The 22509-nt window shown below is 52.8% G+C and overlaps 1 long non-coding RNA gene across 1 annotated transcript; it reads left to right on the forward strand.

Annotated features, from left to right (window-relative positions):
* The first annotated feature begins 1238 nt into the window (after positions 1-1238).
* On the forward strand, positions 1239-21655 carry LOC118678314. Its single transcript, XR_004974854.1, has 4 exons — positions 1239-1779; positions 4230-4327; positions 12144-12279; positions 21253-21655. It is a non-coding gene; the product is annotated as an uncharacterized LOC118678314 (long non-coding RNA).
* Positions 21656-22509: the final 854 nt, after the last annotated feature.

A 22509-nucleotide genomic window follows, 5' to 3' on the forward strand; every position in this document is an offset into this window, starting at 1 on the left:
AGGAGGACACCAGCTCCATGCAGACAGGAGCCCAGGGATCACATCAGTCCGTCTGTCGTCACAGCTGAGCCTGAGCTTGAGCCTGAGCCTGTGCTGCAGCCACATCCGCAGCCTGGGACTTGGTTTCGGCCTTGGCTTTGGCCTGCAGAGCCTGAGACCCTTGGCGATGCAGGCACCAGCACGTTTCCCAAGCTTGGCGTGAGCCATGTAGGCAAGTCCACTGAGCTCACGGCTGCCGCCCTTTGGGATCTTGGGCCTGACCTCCTTGGGCTTGACCAGGGCCTTGATGGCCTCTGCTCATGCGCTCATGGCCTTGGCATGGTTGGCCTACACCTTCTTCAGGCTCTTCTTGTTGTGCTTCTTGGCACAGCGCGTGCTCCTCAGGAACTTAGGGTCTGCCCGCTTAAGAGATTCGAAACTTTGTGGTCGGGGGTTTCTTGATGCCATCTCTGTGCCATTTTGGGGACTGGTTATGTGTGGTGTGGTTCTTAGACTTGGGTGCCACCCCATGTCTACCCCACCATCTACCACCTCTAGAGGATCCTCTGTGACTACCCACACACCCACCCCACCTCTACCACCTCTACCCGTATTTAGAGAGGTCCAGTATACTCTTTTTTAAAATATATATATATATATATATATTATTGATTTCAGAGAGAAAGGGAAAGTGAGAGAGAGAAACATCAATGATGAGAGGGCATCATTGATTGGCTACCTCCTGCACGTCCCACACTGGGGATCAAACCAAACCCATAATCCAGGTAGGTGCCCTGACTGGGAATTGAACCTGGGACCCTTCAGTCCGCAGGCCGACGCTCTCTCCACTGAGCCAAACCAGCTGGGATACTGTTTTAAAGGTGTCCTATTTCACCCCCGCATCCTCTCCAGGTGGCTCCTTTTTACCCATGGGAAAAGCAAGGTGCTGAGAGGGGCGTGGACTGGTTCAGGTCCCACAGGAGGAGGAGCAAACAGCCCGGCCCCCTTCCCCCGGGCAGGCCCCGTCTAGACCCTCTCGACGTGACCCAGATGCCATCTTATCCTGGTAGCATGAGTCAGCGCCCTCCAAGGCCAACTCGGTCCTACTTCAAACCTCGCACGCCCGTTGGCACAGCCCCTTGGGGCGGGGCACACCTCTCCGCTGCCTGAGGGGCAGCTCCAGGCTCGAATGAATGGCCTGCTTCTTGCTAGCTCCGCCCCTCTGCGAAGCTGGGAAGAACCGCACAGGTGAGTCTGAGTCGGGACTTGTTGGATCTGACACAAGTTCAGGAATTCTCGGTACCTTAAGCCCTCAGGGCTGGGGTCCTCCTACCTGCCTGCCTCTGCCCTTCCTCCCTGCAAGGGGTGGGGCGGGATGGTGTTGACGGTGAAATAAAGATCAAAGGGCAGTTCCGTGCGCGGCTGGAGAAGCGTCAGCCACAGCCCTGGACGCGTAAACATCCTGAGAGGAGGGTCCTGGCGGTTCCTGAGCACTTGCTGCGTGTCAGACACAGGGGTTGCCCTCTTGCAAGTTGACCCGGATTCTGCAGAGGAGGAAGCTGAAGAAGCTCTGGGAGGCGAGGGCACCTTGGCCTGGTAATGGCATTCAAACTTGAGTGGCGTTCTGCCCATGTCCAAGTCCCTTTCCTCCACCTTGCTGCCTCCAGGATAGGGGGAATCCTGGAAGACTCCTCGGAGGAGGTGATGTGCAAACTGATCCTTGAGGAAGGATGGAAAGAAACCCACCCCACAGAATAGAGGGGGAAAGGCATGGAAGGGCATTTGTGAAGGAGAAACAGCGTGAGTAGAAGCCGGGAGGTTTGTATGTAAATGGGAAAGGGAGGAGAGATGGGCCATCAATGGAGCAGAAATGGAGGTGGGGTGGTTCTATCTGTGACGTGCCCTGAATACCAGCTGAGCAGGGTGAACATACCTTATGGGCATTGGGGAGGCCTGGGCCTCAGTCTGTCCATCTGTAAAATGGGGGAATTGGACTGGCCCACATCAGGCCCTCCCAGGGCTAGGGGGTGTAACAGGAAGGGCCCGGATTCATCCAGGTCCAACCTAGGACTTGGCAGAGTGGGGGAGTAGCTGGAGCAGCTCAGGGGGCCAAGGGTAATATTTTGCTCCAGTGCCTGAGTTTGAGAATAAATATTGTACCAGGCTGGCAGTGCCAGATCCCTGAATCACCCTGTGAGCTCTCCCCTCCCCCCCACCCTCCACGCCCCATTTTCCCCAGCCAGGATTCTGCAGGGAAAGCCCAGGCCTGGGGTCAGGACTCAGGAGGGGTGGCTCCACCCTAGGCTAAGTACTGGTCCCATGGAAACCCCAGTTGCCTCATCTTCACAATGGGGCGATTGTGGCCTCAATTCTCTAAGTCCGTTCCTGCCAGACTAGACACCTTAAAATTCCAAGACTGGCCCGGCTGGTGTGGCTCAGTGGTTGAGCATCAACCTATGAACCAGGAGGTCAGGGTTCAATTCCCAATCAGGGCACATGCCTGGGTTGCTGACTCGATCCCCAGTAGGGGGCGTGCAGGAGGCAGCCGATCCATGATTCTCTTTCATCATTGATGTTTCTATCTCTCTCCCTATCTCCCTTCCTCTCTGAAATCAATAAAAATATTTTTTTAAAGAATTCCAGGACTGTCTGGGAGACCCCACTTGGGATGTGCTCACAAGTGGCTGTGAGGTCAGCCAAGGCCAAGACCTTGGGCCTATGAGGGAGTCCGGGGGCTGCTGGGCATTGCGAGGGTTGGAGGGGCTAGAAGTGGATCCAGGTTGGTCCTGCTGTTGGAGTCTCATAGCCTAGTGGCAGAAGGGAGACAGACGTGGTGTGTGGAGTCTGAATGGTGGCAAGAACAAAGCCCTCACTTGCTGTTTGGCATCTGAGGGGATGGGGAGAGGCAGCATGGAGAAGGGAACAGCATGGGCAAAGGAAGGGAGGTCGGACTGTGAGGACTTTGTTGGGGAAAACTCTGGTAGGTGAGGCAGGCCATGGGGTCTCTAGAGGAGAAGAATTGGTTCTTGTTGGGCTTGGCTGGATCCATGGGTTTGGGCCTCCCTCGTCAAATAGGCAGAATTGGAGGCCCCTACTGTCATGGCCAGCAGCCCCAGGAGTGGGGCTGGAGACCTGTTTGGAAAACCAGTTTGGCAAGGCGGTCTCCTCCATGATGTCATCCAGCTGCTGTGTCCTCTGAGTGACAGTGCCAGATAAACTTCCGGCCTGGAGGAGGAGAAGGGGGCTGGCCCCATGTGCCGAGGGATGGGAAAGGAATGACTGTTGATTTTTTTTTTTTAAGAGAGAGAGAGAGAGAAAAAACCTCCATTTGTTGTTCCACTTGCTTATGCATTCATTGGTTGATTCTTGTAGGTGCCCTGACCAGGAATCGAACCCGCAACCTTGGCGTATTGGGACAATGCTCTAACCAACTGAGCTACTCAGCCGAGGCCAGAGTGGCTCTTCAATATAGGAAACTCAGAGGCACGTGGGCCCTGGGAAGAAGACCTTAGGGGGCTTGAGACGCCCACTGAGCTGTGATGAACCCCAAGAGGCCACCCTCTTGGACATAGGACAGGGTTCTTATGGGCCGGGATTTTTTGTGATTTCTGGGGGTTCCCTGATGCCTGATGTCATCTAGACTCATGGCAGGGGCCCCGCGTAATTGCTGTCCATTGGGTTGGAACTTGGCTCCTGATCACCCTTCTAATATATGAGTGGCTATTTGTTATTATCGTGACCCTCACAGCTTGAACCCTGTGAGGTAGGACTATCGTCATATAAATGAGAAGACAGGCTCAGTGAGACCAAGCCACACCAGCACCTCACACAGAATTCGAACCCAGAACCCTTGGCACCCTGCCCTCTACCATTTGGAATCTCTTCCCACATGGGGCCTTGTCATATTTCTTTTTAAAAAAATATATATTTTTTATTGATTTCAGAGAGGAAGGGAGAGCAAGAGAGAGAGAGAAACATCCATGATGAGAGAATCACTATCGTCTGCCTCCTGCAGGCCCCACGCTGGGGATGGAGCCTGCAGCCCAAGCATGTGCCCTGACCGGGAATCGAACTGGTGAGCACAGGAGCGGGATCTTGGCACCATAGAGTCCTAGGTGCCCACTTTGTGGTCCGAATAGGTACCCTGAGTCCCTGCCTTCTCGGGCACAGGCTTCAGGTCGCGCAGAAGTAGGGGTGGAGCCACTCTGCGCTCCAGGCCCCCAGTTTCCTAAATCCCTTGTTTCCCTCAGGAGGCGGCACACCCAAGCACGAAGTGACAATAACCGGCGCATACTGAGTGCCTACTATGTGCCATTCACTCACTGAATCACCGCCACAGCCCTGTGAGGTAGGTGCTATGATTATATCCATTTTACAGATAAAGAAAAGGCTCAGCCTGGCCATTGAGGCTCAACGGTTGAGCGTCGACCTACAAACTAGGAGGTCGCTGCTCGATTCCCAGTCAGGGCACGTGCCCAGGTTGCGGGCTCCGTCCCCAGTGTGGGGCGTGCAGGAGGCAGCCGATCCATGATTCTCTCTCATCATTGATGTTTCTTTCTCTCTCTCTCTCTCTCTCTCTCTCTCTCTCTCTCTCTCTCCCTCTCCCTCTCCCTCTCCCTCTCCCTCTCCCTCTCCCTCCCTCTCTGAAATCAATTTAAAAAAGAAAGAAAAGGCTCAGAGAGGAAATGTCACTTGTTCAAGTTGATACAGCGTGTTGCCGGTAGGGCTGGGACTTGAACCCAGTTGTGTGGGCCCTTTCCCCAGGAGACGAGAGAGGGCACGGCCCCTTTGCAGGCTGCAGAGGCGAGCCGTGTCCAGTTCAGAGTTTCCACACAGGCCTGGCCTCCCTGGGGCGGGCAGAAAAGTGCTGAGGCTGTGGAAACACTGCTAACCTTCCCCGAGGAGGTGGCCATGGTGGGAGGCGGGCTTGGTGCCGACCTCAGAGCCAAGTGCAGACGTGGCAGCTTGGACCGGCTGCAGGCAGGGTGGGGCCCAAACCCAAACCCGCCTTCCAGCCTGTTCCCAGCCCTCCACCAGCCCGGCCCAGCCCGGCCCGGCCCTGTCCGCCCCTCTGGCTCGCCATCTGGATTGAAGATGAGGACTCGGGGCCTAATAATAGCTGACTGGCAGCAAGGGCAATGCCTGGAGCCATGGCCAGTGGGGGGACTGGGGTCCCCCGTAGTCTCATGCTGGCCTACAACAGGTTTCAGAACTTTAAAAAGAATACCGAGTGCCCTAGCCCCTTTGGCTCAGTGGATAGAGCATTGGCCTGCAGACTGAAAGGTCCTGGGTTTGAGTCCAGTTGCAGGCTCGATCCTCAGTGGGGGGGGGTGCTGCAGGGGGCGGCCAATCAATGATTCTCTCTCATCACTGATGTTTCTATCTGTCTCTCCCTCTCCCTTCCTCTCTGGGAAAAAAAACACCCATAATAGTAAGGGCAGCATTGTGCTAAGGCTTAGCCCACAGTAACTCATTTATTCTTTACGACCAGTGAGATGAGACTGCTATTAGTCCTACTTGATGGATAGAGAAACTGAGGCTCAGAGAGTTAAGCAACTTGCCTCTGATGATGATTAGGACAGCCTCAATTGCTGGCCACAGACATGTCCATCCTGGGCACTGTGCTAGGCACTTCCTGTGTATTTTCCCATTTGAGGAAAATACATCAGTCATCATGGGCAGATTGTCATGTGTTTAGATGAGGCAAAAAACAAGACCCAGAGAAAAAAGGGAATAGCTCAAGCTCCTGTGACTGCAAAGGGCAGAGTTGAAACTCGAACCCAGAACCCTCTAACTTTAGAGAGGTTACGACTTGGGCTTCTGGAATCAGACAGACCTGAGTATGCTGGGGACATCACTGCTCCCTAGCTGTGTGGCCTTGGCAAGTCACATCACTGGCTCCAGCCTCTGTCTTCTCCTCCGTATAATGGGGTTTTGGCCTTAGCCAGTTTGGCTCAGTGGACAGAGTGTCGGCCTGTGGACCAAAGGATCCAGGGTTTGATTCCAGTCAAGGTCACATACTTCGGTTGCAGGCTCCTCCTGAGCCGGGGCCCTGGTTGAGGCTCATACAGGAGGCAATCAATCGACATGTTTCTCTCACATGGATGTTTCTCTCTGTCTTTCCCACTCTCCCTAAAAATCAATGGAAAAATATCCTCGGGGGAGGATTAACACACATAAAACATGGGGTTTTGGTTGAGATGATGCTGATGCCACCTGTCCAGCTACTAAGCCCACGTTGGGGTCATTTACAGCATGCATTCACATCAAGCATCCACCCATTCAGTTGTCGCAACAGCCCCCCGCGGATGGGGGGGGGGATGGCTTTTTTCTTGCACCCGTTTTATAGATGAGAAATGTGAGGCCTGGAGTGGGGAAGGAACTTGTCCTGGGCCATCAGCAAGGGAGTGAGGATTTGGGCCCAGAGCTTCGATCCCAGAGGCTGAGCTCTTATCTCTGTACACTTTGCATCCTGATACTGCAGCGCAGAGGGAATGTGAGCTATGCCTGGGTCACACAACAGCCATAGACCTCAGGGCCATCTCATGTGGGAGGGCCAGCCCCAGTCACTGCAGTCACAGCTTCTCTGGGCTTGAAGCACAAGATGTTCCCTCGCCTCAGATTTCTGGAAAGATTTCTAACCTGTTCTCCCAAAGGTTAGAGCAAGACCCAGATTTTTGTGCCCCTCCCCTGGGAGGCTAGGATTCCAGGCTTATCTGGAAGAGGTGGGCCCATCAATGATTCTCCCTCATCATTGATCTCTCTCTTTCTCTCTCTCTCTCTCCCCCTCCCTCTCTGAAATCAATAAAATATATATTTTTTTGTTTAAAAAAATCTTTTTGAATTTGTTGTTAACATTTAAAAATCAGGAAATTTCACCAGGAACCCTTCACGCCCTCTGCCCCACCCCCTCCTGTTCCCGGTCCCCCCACCCCCTTCCCAGTTAAAAAAAAAAAATCAGGAAATTTCATGTGACAATCCAAATTTGTGTTTCTGGGGTCTCAAACCTGGGTGTGGATTCCTCCAGGGCAGCCGCTTCCTCTGAAGGAGACCCTCCGGGAGTTCCTCCCTAAGCTCCCCGCTCCCCCCCCCCCCCCCCCCCCCCCCGCCCCAACGGGACTGTGCAGTTTGAGACCTTGAAGAAACATCACCCTCATTACCAGCAAGGACCAATCAGGACCCTGGAATCTGACTTAATCAGATGAATAATTCCTCCTTCTGAGGGCAGGTCCAGGAGGAGTACACCCCACCCCCAGTCTCTGCCAACAGGGAGAGGGAGGGATGTTTTGCTCCAACTTTTTTTTTTTTTAATTTATTTTTATTGATTTCAGAGAAGAAGGGAGAGGAAGAGAGAGATAGAAACATCAATGATAAGAGGGAATCATTGATTGGCTGTCTCCTGCACATTGGACTGAACCCATAATCCAGGCATGTGCCCTTGACCGGAATCGAACCTGGGACCCTTCGGTCTGCAGGCCGACGCGCTATCCACTGAGCCAAACTGGCCAGGGCATTGCTCCAAATTTTTTTTTTTTAAATATATTTTATTGATTTTTTACAGAGAGGAAGGGAGAGGGATAAAGAGTTAGAAACATCGATCAGCTGCCTCCTGCACACTCCCCACTGGGAATGCGCCCGCAACCAGGGTACATGCCCTTGACTGGAATCGAACCTGGGACGCTTAAGTCTGCAGGCCGATGCTCTATCCACTGAGCCAAACCAGTCAGGGCTGCTCCAACTTTTTAACCCAATGTCTGACTCCTGAATCCCTGGGGGCTGAATGGATGCAATGAGTGCTTCTCAGGCCATGCTGGTTCCCCCCCCCCCCCTCCCACCCCAGCCTTTGCTCTTGCCTTGCTCCCTGCTTGGACCACTCTGCCTCCTCACCTTCACTCCTGCTGGGTCCTGATTACCATTCATGTCTCAACTCCAACGTCACCTCCATAGAGAGGCCTTCCCGGCGCACCTGTCGGAAGCGCCAAGCAGTACTCAGTACTGTGTTACCTTGTTTTATTTATTTTCATACCCACTATTATCTGAAATTATTTCGTTGCTGCTGTTTGGCTCCTGCTAGATGTGAGCTCTGGGAAGGCAAGGACTGAGTCTGTCTCGCTCACCACCGACCGAGTCCTCGGGGCCTAGAGCAAGACCTGGATCCTAAGAGGAGGTTCAACCCACAGCAGTGGGGCCTGTGAACCACGGGACTCACACAAGGCCGTTCCCTGGAGGATGCCCATGCCAGCCTGTGTGGGTGGGAGCTGGGAATGGGCCAGCAGGTTCACAATTAAGGAGCAATTAGTCACCAGCTAATTGGTGCACAAGACAGAGGAGGGGCCGGGAGGAGAGCGAGGGACTGGCAGTCAAAAGGAGCCTGAGGTCTGTTTGTGGGAAAATATTGAGGGAGGGCAGTGAGGAACCCCCAGGGTAAGGTTTGAAAGCCTCTTCTGAGTTATTGAAGGAGATTAACTTGTACCTTCCTCTGGGCCCACTCACATCCGGTTCTCAAACTAAAAGTGCTGTTGAGTTAGGAGGCTGGGTCAGGGGCGAGCTCATCTTTTCACTTTTTGTTGTTATTGTTGTTAATCCTCACCCGAGGATATTTTTTCCAGTGACTTTTAGGGAGAATGGAAGGGAGAGGGAGAGACAGCGAGAAATATTAATGTGAGAGAAACACATTGATGGCTGCCTCCTGTATGAACCCCGGCCAGGGCCCAGGTCCGGGAGGAGCCTGCAACCAGGTGACATGCCCTTGACGGGAATCAAACCCGGGACCCTTTGGTCCGCAGGCCGATGCTCTAGCCACTGAGCCACACCGGCGAGGGCCCATCTTTTCAGATTTTGAAATTGTTACTTTAAAGTATGACCGTGTTAGGTCTCTCAGTGGGACACAAGTATCCGTCTGGGCTTGTTCAGCACTCCCTGGGTTCCAAGAGTTTCCTTTTTTTAGGGCCAAAACGTTGTTGGAGGAAGGCAGTGCCTACTTCTCCCCCTTGTTTCTGCTACGGGAGGAGGGATCGCCTGCCTGCCACCCACAGGTGCCCGGCGTCCCTTGGCGCCTCAAGGCAGCTCCCCAAATTGCAGGCAGAGTCTCCGGAGGAAATGGTCAGTCTCCACAAGGCTTGCCCAGTGTCTCCAAAACGTATTCAATGACGTCACAAGCAAGGCTTGGCACATAGGAAAGGGGAGTCTGGCCAGGGAGGACAGACAGACGCCTGCGGGCATGGGAGCCTGCCAATAGGTGGAGGTTAGGACAGGGCTGGGCACTTTGGAAGGAGAATGAACAACCCAGTTAGCAGAACACGCTCACCAGCTCGGCCCTCCTTTCTCCTCAGCAGCCCTGGGTGGTCAGATAGAATCATAATTATTATTTTTAAGATTAATGTGTGTATATTTAGTTAGCTAATCCTCACCCAAGGACATTTTTCCATTGAGTTTTAGAGAGAGTGGAAGGGAGGTGGAAGACAGAGAGAGAAATACTGATATAAGAGAGACACATCGATTGGTTGCTTCCCATCCGCTCCCTGACCAGGGCCGGAATTGAGCCTGCAACCAAGGTATGTGGCCTTGACCTGAATCGAACCCAGGACGCTTTAGTCTGCAGGTCCATGCTCTATCCACTGAACCAAACCGCCTAGGGCATCAGATATAATTATATTCATTTTGCAGGTAAGGATCCTAAGATCCAGCAAGATCATAGGGCTGCACGTTGCCAAGCCGTGCACATTAGGCCGGTATTCGGCACACGGTGGGTGAACATTTGATGTTTGTGGAATAAAAGCAGAATGTGTACATTTGATGGCACTTTTAAAAAGAATTGGAAATTATGAGAAATCTGTATTTCTGCATAGCCTTTAGTATCACCCCCCAAGGTACTTACTAATTACAAAGAGACCCTTTACAACAGAGAAGCCCAGCAGACACCTTAACCAAGGAATCAATGTTAATATTACCAGTAATAAGTTTTATTGGTAGACTGTAGCTATTAAGGTAGCCAGAATAGTTTTATGTGTCTCTCAACCCAAAGACACTAAATGAATATGGCTACTCTGGGTTATTTGCATAAATGTTCTATCTCTCCCGCTCATCTGGAGATCGCCACATGCCTGTTCTAGATAAAATTCTCCCTGGCCTGGGGTTAGTGAGAAAACTGGGACAATGTGGTGAGTTACTTATAAAGGAAACTTTTTATTCTTAATCCTCACCCGAGGATATGTTTTTATTAACTTTTATAGAGAGAGAGGATGGGATTGAGAGAGAGAAAGAAACATCAAAGTGAGAGAGAAACATTGATTGGTTGCCTCCCATACACGCCCCAACTGGGGATTGAGCCGCAACCGTTTTGGTGTTCGGGGCCACGCTCCAACCACCTGAGCCACCCAGCCAGGACCATAAAGGTAATTTTTAAAAAGTTGGTTAATTCTGAGATTAGTCTTATTAAATTTTATGATGACGGTAGAAAGTAGTGCTTTATTATTATTTTTTTTTAATGTACTTTGACAAATTACAAAATGTTGGCAATTGTGTGTTCCATCTGCAAAGAACACTTTACTAGGATGTGAAATCCCGGAGTCTGGCAAGTTCTGGCCAGGTAATGATTCCTCGGGCCAGGGCCCTGGCCTGGCTCCCCCCATAGCTCCTGGCTCCTGCTAAGGCCAGAGGTGCCTCCTGATATGAGGGAGATGAGCTAATGGGTTTAGAAAGCCGTTCTGGTCTCCTGCCTGTCATGCGGAGAGGCTCTGATTTAGAACTGTTTGTTACAGCTTATTCAGTCACTTGATTCTTCTTTTTTTTTAATATTTGGGTTATTTATTTATTTATTTATTGTTCGTTCTCACCGAGGATATTTTTTCCATTGATTTTTAGAGAGAGTGGAAGAGAGAGGGAAAGACAGACAGAAACATGGGTGTGAGAGGAGCACATCCTGCACGCACCCCGACCAGGGCCCGGGCTGGGGAGGAGCCCGCAACCAAGGTACGTGCCCTTGACCGGAATCGAACCCAGGACCCTTCGGTCCACAGGCCGACACTTTATCCACTGAGCAAACCAGCTAGGGTGGACCCTTATCGTCTTAATTGTAGAGGCCAGGCTCTGAACAGTTGTGTGACAGTCACCCCATCGTGGGGCCTCTGCTCCGACCCCAGCTGCCTGCTTGATTCAGTAACTGTGGGTGGCCTCACTCCTGTGTGTATGGGCAGCAGGGCCAGCAAGAACCCTCCAAGTTCCTTGAAAACCAAATATGGCCAGACCAGTCCCTCCAAGGCCTGGCCTGCAGCCTGGGCGTGCTCCTGCCTGCTCATCTGGGCTTGGGGCCCTCTCCCTACACAACCTCCTGGCTCTGCCCCAGAGAACTCTTGGGAGAGCCTCCATTCAGATCCCCTCCTCTACCATCTTGTTGAGCAAGTTACTGAAAGAGAAGATATGGGACAGTGTCTCATCCAAGCCACAACAATTCCTAACCCCAAGCCTTTGCTCATGCAGTCCCTGCACGTGGAGTGCCCCTCTCTCTCAAACCAGTTCTTCTGCATCCTCCAGGGCCCATTGTGAGGTATCAGGAAAAGTACCTTCCTAACTCTGTGGCCTGGAGTAAGTCATTTATTTCATCCATCCATCCATCCATCCATCCATCCATCCATCCATCCATCCCTCCATCCATTTATCCATTCATCCGTCCATCCATCCATCCACCCACCAATCCATCCATCCATCCATCCATCCATCCATCCATCCATCCATCCATCCATCCATCCATCCATTATCCATCCATCCATCCATCCATCCATCCATCCATCCATCCATCCATCCATCCATCCATCCATCCATCCATCCATCCATCCATCCATCCATCCATCCATTATCCATCATCCATCCATCCACCCACCCACCAATCCATCCATCCATCCATCCATCCATCCATCCATCCATCCATCCATCCATTATCCATCCATCCATCCATCCATCCATCCATCCATCCATCCATCCACCCTTCCATCCTTTCATCTAGTGGGCACCTACCTGTGCCAGGCACTTTCCATATGGTCTCTCCTTCCAGACTAGAAGCCCCTTTAGGATTGCAGACCAGGCACCAGGAGATAACTGATCAACCAATATCCATGGCCAAGCCTTGTCCTTACTACAGTCCTGGTGAGGCCTTGTCTTTATTACAGGTGGGAAAACTGACTGAAGGGGCAGTCCAAAGGCCACACAGAGAGCTGAGACAATGAGATTGTCATTGCACATCAGACCAGGAGGCCTATCCAGGCCACGGGGGATGGTACCTAACGTTCCTTCATTATGTGCCAGGTACGTTCATCAGAACCACACCCCTATAACTCAGTGCCATCTTGCAGATGAGGTCATTGAGGCTCAGAGAGAAAAAGTAACTTGTCCTAACTCACCACTCAGCCAAGAGGAAGAGTCTGGGCTTGGACTCAAGCCTGTGTCTCTCCCCTCAGCTCTGCTCCACGGTGCTGGGTTCTCCAAGCACGCTAAGACCCGAGAGGCAAAAGGAGTTACTTGGGGTCACAGCAGTTGGGGGTAGGTCAGACCATACTGGGGAGACCTTTTCCATCCTGGAAGCTCTGCACGGGTCTGGATAAGTCTCCAGCCCTAGGCTGAAAGCAGGGCCTGGCTGACACATTCACAGTCCTTGGAGGGATCCTAGAATCTGGTCCATCATCTCAGGCCGGCCAACAGATCCCATCTTCCCCAGACACCCCTCACCCCCACTCTGCCCTGGGACCACTCCTTTCCGACCCCTAGCTTTCTGCATGCCCCCCTCCTTTTTAATCATCAGAACCTTTTGCCAAAGAAAACTCGGGAGATGCCCGCAAACCAGCCAGCCGGGGAGGAAGCCGCCCTGGAATGCGGGAGGGGGGTCACCAGGCTGTTTGTGAGCGGCCGGCGGGGAAATGTGAGCAGCTCCCTTTTTTGGGGAAAGTCGGGACTCCCTCTGTGGGAAAGGATACAGGGCAGGCCAGTTCAGCGGCCCGGGCCTCAGTTTCCCCATAATTGCCGCCATGGCATTGATGGGGTATGAATAATTTCAGCTGTTAATTTAACAACTATTGCTTAGGCGCCTGCTGTGTGCCAGGCGTTGAGCTGGCTGCTTGGGACACAGTAGGGTCAGAGCTAAGCCCCGTCCCTCAGCCCCTGATCAAGGGGCTGGATGGGTTTGAGAATTCAGAATCTTGGGGGGGGGAGGGTGTTAAAAGGTGATCCAGTGGGGTCTGAGCCCACCCACCTCCAATCAAACATATGGCTATTTCTGTGGTGAGGAGTGTGAGCATCGCCTCTAAGTGGACTGAAGGTCCTACATGGCCTCGGTCCGTGTCCAGGTCAGGTCTTGCCTCCACGTGTGTTTTCTTCGAATACAGAGAAAAGCCCTCGGTTGTCTAGGTTTTCCGGACTGTGGAGCTGATGATCAAGGATCGAGGCCTGGTTCCTCTCCCCATTGTACAGATGAGAAAACTGAGACTCAGGGCAGAGGTGTCCCCTATGCAAGGCCCTAGAGCAGCGGTTCTCAACCTGTGGGTCGCGACCCCTTTGGGGGTCGAACAACCCTTTCACAGGGGTCGCCTAAGACCATCGGAAAACACATATAATTACATGTTGTTTTTGTGACTAACCACTATTCTTTAATTATGTTCCATTTGTAAACAATGACATCGGGGGTCACCACAACATGAGGAACTGTATTAAAGGGTCGCGGCATTAGGAAGGTGGAGAACCACTGCTCTAGAGCAAGCAAAAGGCGCAGGTGCGTGGGAGTACAGGTCTCCCGAGAGGCTCCGAATCCCCGAACCCCTCCCCACCAAGGGCCCCGCCTGCGAGAGAAGGGGTGGGGGGGCTGAGGTGAGAAGGCATCTTGGCCAAATCTGGGCAGCCCACCAGCCAGTTCTGCCAGGAAGGAGTTAAGCATGCCTTGGGCCCCCGCCAGGCCTCGCCGGGCCTGCCTGTCTGGGGCCTGTTTACCAGGCTGCGCTTGCATCATGGACTTCAACGTGCAGTGCAAACACACTCACATTCCTGGGTCATGAGAAACGCACTAGTGCGGTGACATCATGCCCGAGGGGAGGTCTGCTCCAGCCTCTCTCCTGCCCACGGCCGAAGCTGTTTAATTAGCACCCTTACCTGGAGCTCTTGTCTTCTCATAAAACATCAACTGGACGGACTCTCATGGGCGGGCGTGGCGGGGGCTGGAGCGTGTATGTGTCTTAAAAGGATAAAAATAGCCCATCTGGGGCTCCTTTTGGGGTGTTTGGGAGTGTGAGCGCACCGCTGTTTATGTTAAATCGATGTCACGCTGGACATTTTCGGGGAGTTGGCCTTGGAGGTGGAACAAGAGGAACCACCCCTGTCTTTTCGTTCCCTCTCGTTTTTTCTTTTTGGGAGGGAGGCACGTAGGCCAGGCCGAGTAAAGGGGCCCCAGGAGATGATCTGGACCAGCCCCCCATTATATAGCCCAGGAAGGGAGGGGCCTGGCCTGAGGTCACAGCGAGGCTCCCGGGTCCCACGCACTCGCATGCATTTGGCAGGATCGTCGCCCGTGTAGGCTCTGCCAGTGGTTTTCTAGTACATTTCCTCTCTTTTGGAAAGAGAGGGGCATTTGGCTATAGCTCCTGGCTGCGGGGTTTTTAAAAATATATTTTTATTGCCCTAACCCAGCCGTGGGCAAACTACGGCCCGCGGGCCGGATCCGTTTGAAATGAATAAAACTAAAAAAAAAAAAAAGACCGTACCCTTTTCTGTAATGATGTTTACTTTGAATTTGTATTAGTTCACACAAACACTCCATCCATGCTTTCGTTCCGGCCCTCCGGTCCAGTTTAAGAACCCACTGTGGCCCTCGAATCAAAAAGTTTGCCCACCCCTGCCCTAACCGGGTTGGCTTAGCGGATAGAGCGTCGGCCTGCGGACTGAAGGGTCCCGGGTTCGATTCCAGTTAAGGGCACATGCCAGGTTGTGGGCTTGATCCTCAGTAGGGGGTGTGCAGGAGGCAGCCGATCCATGGTTCTCTCTCATCATTGATGATGTTTCTATCTCTCTCTCCCTCTCCCTTCCTCTCTGACATCCTGCAACCCAGGCATGTGCCCTTTGACCGGAATCGAACCCAGGCCCCATCAGTCCCCAGGCCGATGCTCTATCCACTGAGCCAAACCAGCTAGGGCCATAGATGAGTTTTAAGCGAGACGGGCAAAATGATCTAACGGACCTACGTCACTTGGGCTGCAACGTAGAGATGGAGCAAGCCTGGAAAAAGGAAAAGAGAAAAGTTAGCTAGCGAGTGCCAATTTATAAAGAAAATATTTAAAATGATTTTTCCATGGAAAATTCCAGCTACGGGACAAACCACTCTAACTCTTCTTAGCGGTTGCTAATGCTGCCTTCCAAAATAGCCCAGATACTTGTCTGCTTTGAATCCTCAGATCCCTTAAAAGTTTTCACAAGCGACCCAGCGTAGCCAGGCCTGGGTCCGAGTTCTGAGGAGACGCAGGACGCAGCCACTGTAAGTCACCCCGAAGCACAGCCACCCCATCCCTGCTCTTCAGAAATGGCAGCTGAGGCCCAGGGGAGGGGAAGGAGCAGCCAAAGTGACCCGGTCGCCTCGCGGTGGGGCGAGGACTCGAATCCAGAACTCTGAGCAGCGAGGAAGGCAGCCAACACCCTCCAATAACCCAAGGTTTCCTCTCACGAGGAGGAGAGCTGGGGCCCAGTGCTGGGAGCTCCCCGCCCCCTCCCCGGGTCCGGAAGCGCCGCCTGCCCGGGATTTCCTGTGTGTGGGAAAGAAACAGGATGAGCAGACACCTCTTCCAAGACTTGCTCGTTTTCAAGTGCGTGCGGCCCTCTCTCTGAGTCTGCGGCAGCCCTGGCCAAGAGGTCCGGTTCGTGTCTTCTTAAAAGTCACCCAAAGGGCGTGAGGGGAGAAGAGCACGGGCCATGGTCCTGTCCTTGGGGAGCGGGCTTGGTGTGGGGCCTCCCAGACGCCAACCCTAAGGCAGTGATGGTGAACCTTTTGAGCTCGGCGTGTCAGCATTTTGAAAAACCCTGTAACTCTGGTGCTGTGTCACATATAGAAATTTTTTGATATTTGCAACCATAGTAAAACAAAGACTTATATTTTTGATATTTATTGTATATATTTAAATGCCATTTAACAAAGAAAAACCAACCAAAAAAATGAGTTCGCGTGTCACCTCTGACACACATGTCATAGGTTCACCATCACTGCCCTAAGACAAGTACGAATGCAAATGATGGATCTGTGAGCCGATCCCAGGGGATCATGCTGAGATGGGGAAGAGAAGGAGCCCCTGGAAAAAGCGTTATCAGGGCAGTTGCCCTGGTGGGCAAGCAGAGCTCAACCCCTGCAGGGAACTCTCCGAGACAGCGTGGAGCAGGCCTCCGTCTTGCCAAAGACGGGGGCGGGAGCTGGGGTACCTGTCCGCCAATTCTCCATCCTTCCTGACGTGCATGTGGGCACCAGTGTGCTCCTGCGGCCAGGACAGTGCATGTGCAGGAAAGCAGCCTTTGTTGGGGAGAGGTGATTGTCAGAGAGACAAGGGCGGTGTCCGCTCCTGGGACCGCCCATTAATTGGTTTTACGTGCTCAGGAAAAGGCCGACACAGGCCCAGGAGACAAGCCTTCCTCTCCCTGGGTGGGGATGCTGAGGCCGCGTGCAGTGCAATGGTGGGGGCCTTTGCCTGTCCAGGCCTGCCTCACCCTTTTCTTCTCATGCTGGGCACCGTGTTGCCTCACTGTGGCAGAGCCAGCAGGTATGCACCGACATCCCTGTCTTGGGTTCCACACTCACCTAGACTGCATTTCCCAGTCTCCCTTGCAGTGAGGAGGGGGCATGTCACTGATTCCAGCCAATGAGCAGAAGGGATGTGCGCCTCTTCCAGGCGTGGCTCTCAAAAACCCCCCACACTCTATCCTTTTTTCTCTCTTCCCCTTTCTTCGGACCCCTTGTTGCAGATCAGGGGATGGCTTTGAAGGTGTGGAGGGAGACGTCTTGAAAATCACTATGCAATTCGTTAGTTGGGGTTGGTTCTGAGAAGGAAAGGTTAACGGTGACACGAGCACTCTGCCTGGTGATCCTGGCAGAGGGAACAGCATGGGCAAAGGTCCTGAGGCAGGAAGGCCGAACCTAAAGGAGCCAGAGTGACTGGAGGTAATGAGCAAGGGGGAGTGGCATGAGAGGAAGGTGCATGATGATCCTAATATGAGATTCATGGGTTCGTGGGAGGCATTTGATGGGTATAGGCCAGAGCCTGCCCTGGCACCCCCCCCAACCCCCTGCCTCTAACCTGCAGGCAGAGCACCAGGTTAAAAAACCAGATGGTAACCAGGAGGGGTTTTGAACCTAGAAACTCAGAGAATCTGTGTGTGTGTGTGTGTGTGTGTGTGTGTGTGTGTGTGTGTGTGGCTTGTATAGTTGTGGAGCTCAGTGGTCCCCCCAGGGCTGGAGTCCCCTGTCTTGGGGTCAGGGTGCCCTGGTCTGCAGTGGGAGAGGGGTTTTTCTGTCTTCCAATCACAGCCCAGCTTCACCTGAGAGGATTACCTGGCCTGAATTTGGTGAGTCATGAAATCAGGTGACTCAAACCCTCAAATCAGGTGACTCAAACACGCTCTCTCTCTCTCTCTTTTGTTTTTAATCCTCACCCAGGGCCTGGGTTCGGGGAGGAGCCTGCAACCGAGATACACCTTGACTGGAATCGAACCCAGGACCCTCCGGTCTACAGGCCAACACTAGTCTATCCACTGAGCCAAACTGGCCAGGGCAACTCAGACCCTCTCTTGGGCTGGTTCCGCTCATGTTAGATGACTCCAATATCAGGGCTCCAGGCTCTTCTGGTGGGCTAGCTTGGGAATCTCACCACATTTTTTGTTAAACCTCAAGTAACTCACTTAAAAATGAATGGTGGGGCCAGAGCTGCTTGTCTGAGCCTCTGGGGCTGCCATTTGCCTCCCGCCCGCCCCCTGCGCCCCCCCCGCCCCCCCCCCCCCCAGCCCAGAGCAGCGTCCCCTCGGGAAATGCAGCTGACCCAGCTGCATCCGTGGGAAGACACTTCACCCTGCTGAGGCCACAGGAAATGACCCTCTTAGCAGCCACGAGCTGCGATCCAGAGGACAATGACAGAGGGACAGGGACGGAAGCCCGTTTGTCCCAGTTAACTCGTCCCCTGGGCTGGATGTCCGCTGCTGGAACATAAAAGTGAAGATTCAGTGGGAAATGATATTTAAAACAAAACAAAACAAAAAACAATTCTTTGGGCGTTAGCCAATTTCGGGTGCTCTAAGGGGTTTTGTTTTCTTTATTTGTGTGTGTTTAAAACATAGATAAGGCGCAGAGAATCAAAGGATCTAAGGTGTGGAAGGTCAGCCGTCCCACCCAAGCACAGGCCCCGCTGTGGTGTCCACCTTCGTGCGGTTGGGCCCTGCCTCTGCACGTGGCTGGCTGTTAATCACCTCACTTGGCGCTGGCCACTGTCCCACGTACCTCCACTCACCACCTAGAAGCTGGAGAGCTCTCTCTTTCTCTCTTTTTAAAAAATGTATTTTTATTGATTTCAGAGAGGAAGGGAGAGGGAGAGAGAGATAGAAACATCAATGATGATGGTGATGAGATTCATTGATCAGCTGCCTCCTGTGCACACCCTACTGGGGTTGGAGCCCACAACCCGGGCATGTGCAATGACCTGGAATCGAACCGTGACCTCCTGGTTCATAGGTCCACGCTCAACCACTGATCCACACTGGCCGGGTTGGAGAGCTCCCCTCAAACCCAAATCCAGTCTCCGGTTTTGGAGCTCTGCAGGCTGGCTCTGTCATTCTTCAGGTCTCAGCTCAAATGCCACTTCTGCGAAGAAGCTTCCAGACCACTCTCTAGGGAGCAGCACCTCTCAATCCTTCGCTCTTAAAGCACTCAACACACTTCACCAACCTCTAAAATGGTTTGTTCACTAGGTGCTCAATACATGTTTGGTGACTGAATATTTTTCAGTGGTTGTTGCATTCAGCACAGAGTTGGATCAGAGAGTCCGATTTCATTGCATGTCAACACACATGATTGGCTACAAACGGGGCACCAGGACGGGGCAGCAAATTGATCAGGAATTCCACTAATTCATTCATTGATTCATTTGGAGGGTAGGGCGCTGAGTAGATAGTGACTCAGTCTAGGAGTGCAGAGACCCAAGGAAGCTTCCAGGGCGGGGAGAAAATTTGAGGTGGGTTTCCTATCACAGAGAAGCCAGATGGGGTCGGTGGGGCGACTGCTCACCTTGAACGTGGATGTGAATGCCTTTGGAGAAGGAAGAGCCTGTGGTGTGTGGAATTCATTGATTCCCACGGGAAGGCCGAGCTGGTGGCTTTATCTGGGGCTGCAGGGAGGACGGTTACACTGAAGCGATGAAAGGATGGAGGGGATGCCTGAGGGGGCGGGGGTAGGGGGGGTGGGGGTGGGGGTGAAGCTGCTCTGTTGCCCTGAAGGCCTTGAACTCCCGGCTAAGGAGTCCAGATTTCACCTGTCGGTAAGAGAGTCTGATAAAACTAATGATCCTTAGAGCCCGGATGTCATTGACTCCTGAACTCCAGTTCCCTGGTGATGCAGACCAGCCCAGGAGGCTTCTGGAAAATAGTGTTGCTTGGGCCCCGTCCTGGAAGAGTCTGCGTTGCAGCTGGGCCTGGCCATCTGCCTTCTCACACGTTCTCCTCCTTCGCCAGGTCTGGTGACCAGGGAGGCTCTGAGAGGTGAAGGCCTTTGCCCAAGGTCAGAGCCAGACAGCTGCGAAGGGGGCATGCGGACCAGGTCTGCCGGGTTTGCCCGCTTTCTCTGCAGCCTCCCTCAGGCTGCGGCTTTATTTTCCCCCGGAGGCAAGACTCTCAGCGTGGCTGGGGCTGCCCCCCTTGTCCTCCCTTCCCCTCCCCCTCCCCAGTCGGAAAGGTCAGGTACGTCCCAGCCTTCCTCGGGCATGTCCATTTATGGCTGTGTTGTTCCAGAATGTGGCCAAATTTATAAACTCCCCTTTCCCGGAGACACGAAACCATCTGTGCAGAGTGCAGCGCGGGGGCAGAGCTGGGAGCTTCGTCGGAGGCCTGGACCTCAGCCCGGGCCCGGGCCCAATGAGCCCTGGTGTTGGATGGGCCCCCGGCCACTCCCTGCGCCTCAGTTTCCCCACCTGCAGAGCAAAGACACTGGTCTACAGATCATTCCTTACGTCCTCCCCAAGTCTAGACACATGCAGTTTACTGCTTACAAATGGCAGTTCTTTAACCAGGGGCTCCATGCAGGTGCTGGGGAATGGGCTGCAGCCTCTCTTGCATGACTTCCTTTTTTCGTTTCTTTTTTTCGCTTGATTTTTTAAAATTAAAATAATTACCCAAAGACTCACCTTTCACTGTAGAGTAATAGGCGCTCTCTCCAGTCCCCCATTCCTACTTTCCTCCCCAGAAGCGTGGCTATTGGATCCCCAGGGAAGTGTGAGTGGGGCTGTCAAGATGGATTCTTTGCATATATGAGTATCCATGTTCATACAGGTTTTATTTCACTTATTTTTTTAAAAAATGTTTTTTTAATTGATTTCAGAGAGGAAGGGGGAGAGAGAGAGAAACGTCAATGAGGAGAGAGAATCACTGATTGGCTGCCTCCTGCATGCCCCACACTGGGGATCGAGCCCGCAACCCGGGCGTGTGCCCTGACCGGGAATCAAACTGTGACCTCCTGGTTCATGGGTTGATGCTCAACCTCCGGCCACATTTCTTTCCCTCACATACAAGAAGTCTAGAGATGAGCAGGTGAGCAGTCCAGGGCTGACAGCCCCATGGAGAAGTTAGGGATCTAGTTCCCATCTCTTCCAACCTTAGTGCGGGGCCTTGGTCCTCTGTCCAGCAGGGCAGCCAGAGATCCAGACATCACATCTGGAGTCAGAGAGCAAGACGGAGGACGAGGGGACAAGGGGACAAAGACCATGAATGGCCTTTAGAAGGTCTCCCCTTCTGTCACCTGACCGTTCCCCTTAGGTCTCCTTGGCCAGAACTTTAGCAAGTGGCTACATTGGCTGCAAATGGGGGGAGAGGGGAACAGCTTTTGTCTGTTACAGCCCCAAGTAACCACTATTCGGGCTCTTCACCGTAGATTTATGTCACTTGTTCTAGAACTTTATACAAACATCACCATGCAGAACAGTCTCTTGTCTCTGGTTTATTTGGTTCAACATTATGTTCATAAATTCCTGAGGTTTTTTTCTTTTCCTTTTATCTCCCTCCATCCAGAAGGAGCCATTCACCAACACTCAGTCTTTGCTGATTTCCTTTCATCATGGAGTCATTCAACAAATATTTCTCGAGCCCCTATTGGGTGGGGAGAGCTGACCTCACACAGCCGCCCATGGCAAAGACAGATGCATTCTGAGTCTCCCAGGCTCTTCCCTGAACCCCAAACCTTTTGACAACAGCCCTCTTCTGAACTCCCCCTGCACCAGGTAGAATCCCTCCCTCGTGTACAGAGGCCACATGCCCAGTGATCAGGAGCTCTGGCTCTGGCATCCACAGATGGGCTCTTAGTAGATGCTTAATAAACAGCGACTGTAGCCTGGCTGGTGTGGCTCAGTGGCTGAGCATCGACCTATGAACCGGGAGGTCACGGTTCGATTCCCAGTCAGGGCACGTGCCCCAGGCTGGGGGCTGGATCCCCAGTGTGGGGTGTGTAGGAGACAGCTGATCAATGATTTTCTCCCATCATTGATGTTTCTCTCTCTTACTCCCTCTTCCTTCCTCCCTGAAACAATAAAAAAAAAATATATTTAAAAAACCAACTAAACAGTGACTGTGACTACTTCATTGGCGTGGGAGCATCGTAAGGAGCAGAGCCCGCTTTTGGAACCCTTGGCTGGCCCTCTAAGGCAGCACCATTATAATCTGCATTTACTAATGAGGAAAGGGTGCTCAGAGAGGTAAGGTAAGTCTCCAGAGGTTGCACAGCAGGCAAGTGGCTGAGGCGCGGGATTCAAACCTCGTCCTCTTGGGTATCGAGTCTGAACTTTCATCTCCGCTCTGTGGAATCAGCTCACTCCCCCTCGCCTTTCTTTCAGCCTTGACCCACTCAAGGAAGAGCCCAGAACCGCCAGGGACAAAGGCCGTGCACTTTTCCATTTCCAGTTGTCTTTCTCCCACTTTGCGATCTAACCCAAGAGGTTTTCCTGGCTTTGGATCTTGTCTGTTTCAACTTAAAATGACAGCCCTGACCGGTTTGGCTCAGTGGATAGAGCGTCAGCCTGCGGACTGAAGGGTCCCGGGTTCGATTCCGGTCAAGGGCATGTACCTTGGTTGCGGGCACATCCCCAGTAGGGGGTGTGCAGGAGGCAGCCGATCGGTGCTTCTCTGTCATTTTCCTAAACGATGGGCATGCGATTACACATCTGGGCCAGTTGTTATCAGCGCCCTGACTCGCCCAGCTCATTCCTGTGAGTGAATGAGCCTTTTATTCTCGCTGCTGGCTTTTCAAGGGCCCATACATCTGTTTTTCTGGCC

Source organism: Myotis myotis, unplaced genomic scaffold (assembly GCF_014108235.1).
Source record: "Myotis myotis isolate mMyoMyo1 unplaced genomic scaffold, mMyoMyo1.p scaffold_m19_p_20, whole genome shotgun sequence".
In the NCBI taxonomy this organism is placed as follows: Eukaryota; Metazoa; Chordata; class Mammalia; order Chiroptera; family Vespertilionidae; genus Myotis; species Myotis myotis.